The 10,842-nt window shown below is 42.8% G+C and overlaps 4 non-coding genes across 4 annotated transcripts; all 4 read left to right on the top strand.

Annotated features, from left to right (window-relative positions):
- Positions 1–4,416: 4,416 nt before the first annotated feature.
- On the top strand, positions 4,417–4,489 carry trnat-cgu (transfer RNA threonine (anticodon CGU)). The gene has a single exon. It is a non-coding gene; the product is annotated as a tRNA-Thr (tRNA).
- A 660-nt stretch (positions 4,490–5,149) lies between these two features.
- Positions 5,150–5,222, top strand: trnat-cgu (transfer RNA threonine (anticodon CGU)). The gene has a single exon. It is a non-coding gene; the product is annotated as a tRNA-Thr (tRNA).
- A 1,335-nt stretch (positions 5,223–6,557) lies between these two features.
- On the top strand, positions 6,558–6,631 carry trnat-agu (transfer RNA threonine (anticodon AGU)). The gene has a single exon. It is a non-coding gene; the product is annotated as a tRNA-Thr (tRNA).
- A 3,483-nt stretch (positions 6,632–10,114) lies between these two features.
- On the top strand, positions 10,115–10,186 carry trnae-uuc (transfer RNA glutamic acid (anticodon UUC)). Its single transcript has one exon. It is a non-coding gene; the product is annotated as a tRNA-Glu (tRNA).
- The last annotated feature ends 656 nt before the right edge of the window (positions 10,187–10,842 follow it).

Below are 10,842 nucleotides of genomic sequence, written 5' to 3' on the forward strand. Positions count from 1 at the left end.
CCACTAGTATAACAATGAATGCTAATGTTGGGCTATTGTTGAAAATGCTAGGTAATTGCTAAATGACAAAACTTAACAGCCTGAAGGGGTTATTTCCAATCTACTGGCAGGTCTCCTCTATTCAGATCCTTCCTCTGATTCAGGCTCAAACAGATACGGTTCAACACATAAAGATATCCATGCTATCTCCACCTTGGATCTTTTAGTGCGTGCTGTTTGTCCAATCAGGCCGCAGCTCATTTAAATATTTATGAGCAGACCATATAAAGCAGAACTCCTCTCGTTTCAATCATGGTGAATTTAACAGGGTAGCATTAGGGCCAAACAAAACTGCAAAAGCAACATTTCCCCAAACAAATGTACATACCCTATCAGGAGACGTTAAGGAACAGTGTGAAATACTCTATATAACCATTCTATTACCTCTTTAAGGACACTTCCTGCTTTGTCCAGTGATGGTGGTATAGTGGTGAGCATAGCTGCTTTCCAAGCAGTTGGCCTGGTGTTGATTCCCAGCCATTGCAGTAGTTTTCTTTGTGTGGTTACTTGCTTTATTTGTCAAGAAGTAACCAGAAAGGGTAATTGCCCCAACCCGATTTTATAAAATATTAGATCTCTGTTATGGTAAAATAAGAGAGCATATCAATCAATCAAGCAGACTCCATGAGGAACCACAGACACAGGCAGCGCACTACGATTTGCAATTTGCCCGTCCATGGTTAAGGCGATGGACTAGAAATCCTTGGGGTCTCCCGCGCAGGTTTGAATCTTGCTGATAATGAAAGACTTTCTTTAAGAGTGGTAGCAAACCAATGACACATCACATTATACCAAATTGCAGATGTGCCTTCACAAACATATTGTGTTATCTCATAGGTACGAAGCCATCCGTCTCCACCAATGTATCTCTTAGCATTTGTTTTCAGTCTGTGTTACAGATTTGCAGTGAACGTGTATTGTCCACAGAAAGGCAACGAGTGTGTTACTTTTGACTATGATTTATACCATAGCAGTGCAAGAATTTTGCCCAGGTTTGATTTCCAGCCACTGCAGTTGCAATTACTGGTTTTTAAGCCCTATACACATTCACATTACATGTTTTACCCAGTTTCTTCTTTTATTCAGTGATATTTCAGTTTCCTTGCGGGAGTCAACCCAAAAGGATTAATAAAGATGAGTCTTAGTCTATCTCAGAAAAAGTTTTTAAAAAACTGAAATCTTCAGGGGATTAGCTCAGTGGTAGAGCACATGCTTTACACGTATGAGGACCTGGCATCTCCAGCAGGTATTATGGTAGAGTCTTTAAAGAGCTGCAGAATATTACCTCTTTGGTAATCTGACTGGTTGGGTTATAGAACGTAGTGGTAGACTAAGACCTCCTGTGACACAAACTAAGCGGTATGCTCTCTCTTTTATCAGACAGCATAGTCCTTTAACAATACATGTTTTACAGTTTATATTTTACTGGTAAAGTCTACTCCAAGGTGCTGGAAAGGAGGGTTCGGCTGATAGTCAAACCTCAGATTGAAGAGGAACAATGCAGATTCCGTCCTGGTCATGGAACAACGGATCAGATCTTCACTCTTGCAAGGATCTTGGAGGGAGCCTGGGAGTATGCCCAACCAGTCTACATGTGTTTTGTGGATCTGGAGAAAGCGTATGACCGGGTCCCCCGAGACACTGTGGGAGGTGCTGCGGAGTATGGGGTGAGGGGGTCCCTTCTCAGGCCATCCATCTCTGTATGACCAAAGTGAGAGCTGTGTACGTGTTCTTGGCAGTAAGTCGGACACATTCCAGGTGAGGGTTGGCCTCCGCCAAGGCTGCGCTTTGTCACCAATCCTGTTTCTAATATTTATGGACAGGATATTGAGGCGTAGTCGGGGTGGGAAGGGTTGCAGTTTGGTGGGCTCAGGATCTCATCACTGCCTTTTGCAGATGATGTGTCCTGATGGCGTCATCGGTCTGTGACCTTCAGCACTCACTGGATCGGTTCACCGCCGAGTGTGAAGCGGCTAGGATGAGGATCAGTACCTCTAAATCTGAGGCCATGGTTCTCAGCAGTAACGCGATGGAGTGCTTTCTTCAGGTAGGGAGTGAGTCCTTACCCCAAGTGAAGGAGTTTAAATACCTTGGGGTCTTTTTCAGGAGTGAGTGGACTACGGAGCGTGAGATTGTCGGAGAATCGGAGCAGCGGGTGCGGTATTACATTCTATTTATCGCACCGATGTGACGAAAAGAGAGCTTAGCCAGAAGGCAAAGCTCTACCGGTCAGTGTTCGTTCCTACCCTCACCTATGGTCATGAAGGCTGGGTCATGACAGAAAGAACGAGATCCAGGGTACAAGTGGCCAAAATGGTTTTCCTCAGGAAGGTGGCTGGGGTCTCCCTTAGAGATAGGGTGAGAAGCTCAGTCATCTGAGAGGAGCTCAGAGTAGAGCCGCTGCTCCTTCGCGTTGAAAGGAGCCAGTTGAGGTGTTTGGGCATCTGGTAAGGATGCCTCCTGGGCGCATCCCTAGGGAGGTGTTCCAGACACGTCCAGCTGGGATGAGGCCCGGGGAAGACCCAGGACTAGGTAGGAGAGATTAATCTCCACCTGGCCTGGGAACGCCTCGGGATCCCCCAGTCAGAGCTGGTTGATGTGGCTCGGAATAGGAAATTTGGGGTCCCTTGCTGGAGCTTCTGCCCCGCGACCCTATACCGGATAATGGATGAAGATGGATGGATGGATGGAAGGTGAAAGTGCACAAGGAGGTGCTGTGGCTTAGTTGGTTAATGTGCCTGTCTAGTAAACAGGATTAGGGTTAGGATCCTGGGTTCAAATCCCAGCAGTACCTTGTCGTTGCAGAGATTACCTCAGTTTGCATCATCATCTCTACCCAAAATGAAAAAGGCATGTTACATTTACACAAATACAATGCATGGATAGATAGATAACTTTATTGTCATTACACATGTACAAGTACAAGGCAACAAAATACCGTTTGGAGCATGCCTCCGGGCCGCTGCTAATACAAGCGCCGCCACACACGCACTCCTTGAAAATGATATATGCAGACAGCAACATGGTAATACAAACATCACAACGTAATGCAAATGACAACACACAGTTCATGTGAACACATGAAGGAATTATTTGAGGTGGCATTGAGTGGGAGCGAGAAACACAGAATCGAGGGCAGACATACGGATGTGGGGTGGGATGGGGAGGGAGTGTATGGTGTGTGTGAGATAGTGAGTTGTGTGTGCAATGTGCGCGTCAAACTGTCTGTGTTGTTAAAGCTCAGTCCATCGGCGTGACCTTGAAGAGATAACCAGAGCACAGGACGAGATAGAATGGCCAGCTGCTGGTTGTTTTCCTGCTCGGTGAAGGGTGGCGGGGGGGGGTAGTTGATCAGTTGCAGTCCAATTTAGGTTGACTCGGTAGAATTTATCCGAATCAATGTCCATCACTCATTTGTCACCGACCTCAGCGTCATGCGAGCATCCATATCACGTAGTGATTTTTGCAGTCCATCCACCTTTTCTGCCAGTCCGGTGGTTACACGAAGCAACTCCACCGACTGGGCCCTGTTGGTATCAATCCCCTTCTGCGCTTCGACGGTCCGGTCTGAGATGTTACGAGACAGTTCACAGGACTGGTCAGCCCTTAGATGTAAAACCTTCATCCTCTCACCACTCCGTGTAGGCACTCTTTAAGTTCCCCAGACAGCTGGTGGGTGAATTTGCTGGCGGCTGTCTTACCAATTTTGCGGTAGGTCAGCGAGACCCCAAGGCCGATGATCAGGAGCCCCACCAACAGTAGTACATTAATGCAGATTTAAGATGACACATGAAATGCAGAGCAATTAACCCTTAAGCTACAATATACACCTAGTTCATTTATCAGGGTTTGTGGTTTATAGAAACAACATCCTGTTATATCGTGTGATCATACATGAATTCGCGAGATCCCGTGGGTCCATGTGACTTCAGCTGTCAGTCATGGCCTGCAACAAATCCACGAAGCAGAGTGGATCCGCAGCTGGTGGAAGTCAGGGGTAAGGCCTCCTGTGTGGCGTGAACATGGCATTTCTGTTGCGTGGCATTTTCTTGGTCTTTGCACACCAGAAACGTTTCTGACGCAGCGATGCTCCTTCCTTGTCTGTACACATGTATGTTTCTCATTGACATGTGATTCAATAACTTGTTAATTGTTACTTTGGACTTGTTTGGAATAGAATCAGATCATCTAAAGGGGGTGGATTAACTACCCATATTACACCTGGAATACCCTCAAGAGGTAAATGATCCTTTGGAACTGAAATGCCCAGGAATCCCCATCAGTCATTCAGAACTGCCCAAGGTACTTGTGAGATAGGCTCGTTGTTGTCTGATTGATGGTACTAACTGTAATGAAGTCTCTCAGGGCTCTGTAGAAGGCGCTGTAGCTTAGTGGTTAAAGCGCCTGTCTCGTAAACAGGAGATCTTGGGTCCAAATCCCAGCAGTGCGAAGTTATCACTTATTGAAGTGTGTGCATGTGATTTGTGATTCTTAATAAGTGCAAAAAAGTTACCAGTTGCCTAATTTTACAGAGCAAAAAAGGGACAAGTAATGTTGTCTTGTACCATAACATTACATGTGGCCACGTTCAGCCCCTTCAAAACAAGTTTAAAAGCATTAACAAATGTGTTCGATGCATTTCCCTTCTAAAAACATTTGCAAAGGAGTGTTTTCTTTCAACGTCTATTATTGTCCACAACCCTGTTCCAGGGTACAAGCGGCCAAAATGCGTTTCCTCAGGAGGGGGCTGGCATCTCTAACCCAATGGATGGTGGGGCTTGGAGTAGAGCCGCTGCTTGTTCGTGTTGAAAGGAGCCAGTTGAGGTGGTTGGGCATCGGGTAAGGATGCCTCCTGGGGGCCTCCGTAGGAGATGGTCCAGGCACGTCCAGCTGGGAGGAGGCCTCGGAGAAGACCCGAAATAGGTGGAGAGAGTACATCTCCAACCTGGCCTGGGAACGCCTCGGGATCCCCCAGTCGGAGCTGGTTGATGTGGCTCGGCAAAGGAAAGTTTGCGGTCCCCTGCTGGAGCTGCTGGACAAAGATGGATGGATGGAAGAAACCCTTTTCACTAGTTCATTGTATTCTTGCAAGACGGACTTAGCTGCAGGAGGCGCTGTAGCTTAGTGGTTAATGCGCCTGTCTCGTAAACAGGAGATCCTGGGTCCAAATCCCAGCAGTGCCTGGTTATCACTGAATGAAGTGTTTTCACATGGTTGCCAATACTTAAGATGTGCGACCAAGTTATTGCCTTTTTTTTAGATCACTAAAGAGACATGTGATGTTGTTTTGTACCATAACATTACATGTGTCCATGTAAAGCGAATAAAAGCCTTTTGTTGGAGGTGTTTTAGAGGTGTCACTTTAGTGTGAAGATTATAAAGTTTTTATTATCATGAATTTCAGTCTTACCTTGGAAGCTTAGGGCTCCTGCACACTGCCTGCATGGCGTGAGCGTGTCAGCTGAGGTTAGAATGCCTACCGTATTGGTCAATACTGTTAACATGAGAGAAATAAAAACAGACATGCCACACAGCAAACGCTATGTTGACTGTTGAGGAGGACTAAATTAGGACTGTGTTTTAAGCTTTCCATGGCTTTCCATGAGAAATGGCCTGATAACAGCTGTTTTCAGTGTTGATGGAACATGGCCTGACCGGAGGGAGTGGTTTATGACCTTTGTGATGAGGGGACTTATGGCATGGAGGTTGGATTTTACCAGGGCTGTGGGGAAAGGGTCTCTCATCTCTCAAGGTCCTTGCATAGGACTTCTGTTGTTCTCCGTAGGCCTGCCTATGAAAAGAGAGTCCTAAGGCGTCGCTTAAAGACACGTCCAGCTGTTTTCATTTGCCGGGTTCGTAGGGGTCCCCTACTGGAGCTGCTGGACGAAGATGGATGGATGGAAGCAACCCTGTTCATTAGCTCGTTGTATTCTTGCAAGACAGGCTTCTCTGTCAAAGGCGCTGTAGCTTAGTGGTTAAAGCGCCTGTCTTGTCTGTAAACAGGAGATCCTGGGTCCAAAGCCCAGCAGTGCCTGGTTCTCACTTAAAGAAGTGTATGCATATGATTCCTGATTCTTAACAGGTGCAACAAAGTTACCAGTTGCCTGATTCTCCAAAGCACAAAAGTGACATGTGATGTTGTCTTATAACATTATATGTGGCTGAAAACAGTCTATGCCAGTGGAGTGGAATGCTGGCTTTAATAGGTGCAGGTGGGCTGTACGCTGTTAGGTCAGCCATTTTGGGAATCACTGGTTTAGACTTCCACCGATGACCCTCATCAAGTGTGCAGGTGATGACGGATGGCCTCGCACCCTCTCATCCATCTCACCCCGGACACAACCTGTTCCAGCTTCTCCCCTCTGGTAAGTGCTACAGAGCACTTTACGCCAAAACCAACAGAGTCAGGACCAATTCCTTACCACAAGACATCACTCTGATGAAATATTTGCACCGCTCTTCTATGGCTTCTGAATGAGAGTAAGTTTGTTGTTTTGTTTGTGAGTAGTACTCAAGGGGGTGCTGTGGCTTAGCTGGTTAAAGTGCCTGTCTAGTAAACAGGAGATCCAGGGTTCAAATCCCTGCAGCATCTTGTTGTTACAGTCATTACCTCTTTATGCATCCCATCATCATTTCTACCCAATCCCCATGCTACTCATTAAGCCCTGGTAGCAAATGAAAAAGGCATGTTACATTTACACAGAAAGACTACATCAACACAGACTCAAGATGATACATGAAACCACATGAAATTCAGAGCAAGGCAAGTTTAAGCTAGTTCATTCATCAGGTTTTGTGGTTCTGTTTATAGAAACTACATCCTGTTATATCGCGTGATCATACATGAATTCGCAAAATCCTGTGGGTCCTTGTGACTTCAGCGGTCCGTCATGGCCTGCAACAAATCCGGACCTGGTGGGTGTTGACGGACTGTGGATCACGGAGCAGACACGAAGCGGAGTGGATCCGCAGTTGGTGGAAGTCAGGGGTAAGGCCTCCTGCACACTGCCTGTGTGGTGTGAGCATGGCATTTCTGTTGCGAGGCATTTTCTTGGTCTTTGCACACCAGAAATGTTTCTGGCATGGCGATGTTGCTGCTAGCCTTGTCTGTACACATGTATATTTCTCATTGACATGTGATTCAATACTTGTTAATTGTTATTCTGGACTGGTTCGGAAATGAATCAGATCATCTAAAGGGGTTGGATTAACTACCCACATTACACCTGAAATACCCTCAAGATTTGAATGATCCTTTGGAACTGAAGTGCTTGGGAATCCCCATCAGTCATTCAGAACTGCCCAAGGTACTACAAGGTATCTTTGTCTGATTGATGGTACTAACTGTAATGGAGTCTGTCAGGCCTCTCACAGCGATTTCCAACTACAGAATAAATAAAAATTCAGTGACATGTAGGGGAGGATGATATTTTGAGAAATTATAGTTTATTGGTGGTGCAGATCCCTACAAGTTGGCTCCCTCTTCTTAGATCTATGAAGACACAGTGATTCTTCTTTTAGTTGCATATCGCGATATAGTCCACTAATATTAAATAATCAATGTATTAATTTTTATTCCAGCAGCACTGAAGACGTTAAAATCAGGCAGTCAGCGCCCAAAGTGCCTTGGCCGGTAATGTTCATGTTTATTTCACCTCTGACCTCATTTAGCATCAAACACCTGAAACCCCACCTGACAGTGATGTCACAGGGTCCTGGTGTACACCTGGGCCATGTTCAGCCCGAACAAAACAAGGTTTAAAAACATTAAAAAATGTGTTCAATCCATTTCCCTTCATATATTTATAGCCCCTCAACAGGCCACAACTGGGCAGAATTATATAATGCTTGTTAATCACAAGCAAATATACACAGTCTTTGTAGTGGAGATAACGTAAGTATTAACTGATTACCAGGCACTGCTGGATTTGGACGCAGGATCACCTGTTTACAAGACAAGTGCTTTAACCACTAAGTTTAATTTCAGCATAATCGAAATTTATTTTTCTTGCTTTACAACAAGAACTATAAATTTGGACTTGTTACGACATATTGTACTACAACTTTTAATGAATATTTTGACATACTATACTATGAGTTTTTATGAGTTTTTATGAATTTTTTGACAACTATACTATGACTTTTATGAATTTTCGACATATTATACTATGACTTTCATGAATATTTCAACATACTAAACTATGACTTTTTATGATTTTTTTGACATACTATGGCTTTAATGACTTTTTGAATTTTTGATATACTATTCTATGACCTTTCTTTTGAAGAGGGGAATTAGTGCAAATGGTAGAGTGCTTGCTTAGCATGCGAGAGTTAGCGGCATCGATGCCTGCATTCTCCAGAGGACTTTAGAATCTTCTTTTTTAGGAATATTTCGACGTAATACAGTGTGACTTTTTATGACATTTTATGAATATTTAGTCATACTATACTATGACTTTTACACATTTTTGACATATTATACTATAACTTTTTTAGAATTTTTTGACATACTATAGTATGACTTTCATGATTTTTTGTCATACTAAACTATGACTTTTATGAATTTTATACATGTTATACCATGACTTTTTAAGACTTATGATTTTTTCAACATACTATCCTACGACTTATGACATTTTTGACATACTATACTATGACTTTTATGATTTTTTTGAAATACTATACTGTGACTTTTATGATTTTTTGACATACTATACTATGACTTTTATGAAGTTTTTGAAATACTATACTGTGACTTTTTATGAATATTTGACTTACTATACTGTGACTGTTTATGATTTTTTTGACTTTTTATGAATTTTTGACATAGAATACTATGACTTTTTATAAATTTGTGACATACTATACTATGACTTTTTATAAATATTTCAACAAACTATAGTATGACTTTTTATATACTTTTTGACATACTATACTATGAATTTTTATGACACTTTATGAATTTTTGTCATAGTATACTATGACTTTTATGAATTGTTTGACATACTATACTGTGACTTTAATGAATTTTTTGACATACTAACTATGACTTTTTAGGAATTTTCGAGACGTCATGCCATGACTTTTTAGGACTATTTCGACATACTATACTATTTTTTTTATGAATATTTTGACGTGCTATACTATGAGTTACTGCGAGGCTTTGAAGACTAAAATTTATTTGTGGATAAAAATATATTTTAAACTGAATCATTGTTTTTTTTTGTCACACACACACACGCACACACACACACTTTATGAATAAACCTCAGATAGTTCAACCTGTTTTATTAGGAAGTTGTTTTAAACTCTTTCAAAATAAAACATTCATGCAACAAAACTTAACTAAGGTGCTCGGGTTTTAAAACGGACGCAAACAGAAAATAAAAACAAAACTGAGTTCTTCTGTTCTCCAACAAGAAATAAGGACGAATAAAAGGATCTGTCTCTGTCTTCGTGATGTTGGGTTGGTCCTCTAATCGGTCCCCGTCTTCTCCAGACGGATCTGTCCCCGTCTTTTCCTGGAAGACAGATTTATTATTTCAGTTTAATTATTAGGAATCAAAGTCTCCGTGTGTTGGTCCTTTGATCTGTCCCCGTATTCTCCCTTTGATCTGTCCCCGTCTCCTCCCTCTGATCTGTCCCCGTCTTCTCCCTCTGATATGTCCCCGTTTTCTCCCTCCGATATGTCCCTGTCTTCTCCCACAGATCCGTCCCCGTTTTCTCTCCCTTATATGTCCCCGTCTTTTCCCTCTGATATGTCAACGTCTTTTCCCTCTGATATGTCCCCGTCTTCTCCCTCTGATATGTCCCCGTCTTTTCCCTCTGATATGTCCCCGTCTTTTCCCACGGATCTGTCCCGGTCTTCTCCCTCTGATATGTCGCCATCTTCTCCCTCTGATCTGTCCCCGTCTTCTGCCACCGATCTGTCCTTGTCTTCTCCCTCTGATTTTCCTTCTTAAATCTTTGTGGGTTTTTCTCAAAATTTGTAAAGCTTTTTTTTTTTACACGTCACTTTTCACATTTGCACAAGGAAACTCACATCTACAAAGATGAATTGGTTAGATGTGACTCCCTGATGGTCTAGTGGCTAGGATTCGGCGCTTTCACCGCCGCGGCCCGGGTTCAATTCCTGGTCAGGGACTGGTCAGGACTTGACAGATTCAGGTGTAACGTTTGAAGGAGTAAGTTCCTGGACTTGTTTTTTGTTAATTTCAATTTGTCAGATTCTTCCTCATTAGTTTAACGGTAGAACCCCAACACTTTTAAAGAGTACCATTTCCTTTAAATCAGACTCCGCTGAAACTGGTCCCAGATTGGAAACCGGGCAGAAAACATGTTTGATTTTTATTTATTTTGAACACTGAGTGATACAATTAAATGGTTCAGTCGAGTCATCAGTGAGCCGGACAACATTTGGCACTATGTCAGCAAGAAGAAACAACATAGATAGAGAAAGAGTACAGGTTTCATTGTCTTTACTCATGCACATACATGTTTTTATTCAAATGTTTATATAACTCTTTAGCCTCATTTGTTGTTTTTGTGGATTCCTGGATCCTGAGGTAGGTGATCCTACGTCACGGTAAAGCTCTCTTTGACAGCAGGAACATGCTCAATGCTTATGTAAAAGTTTTGTCTTTCTTGGACTATATTCAATTTAATACTGTTTTCCTATAACAACACATATCTGTTGTTTTATTTAGGCCATGTATCCACACTACTCCAGCATTTCTGCAACACCTACACAAAGACATCTGGAAACGTTACTCACCCAGCTTAGGTTTGAAAAAGGGTTGA

This window comes from Etheostoma spectabile, unplaced genomic scaffold, assembly GCF_008692095.1.
Source record: "Etheostoma spectabile isolate EspeVRDwgs_2016 unplaced genomic scaffold, UIUC_Espe_1.0 scaffold00001541, whole genome shotgun sequence".
NCBI classification, from domain to species: Eukaryota; Metazoa; Chordata; class Actinopteri; order Perciformes; family Percidae; genus Etheostoma; species Etheostoma spectabile.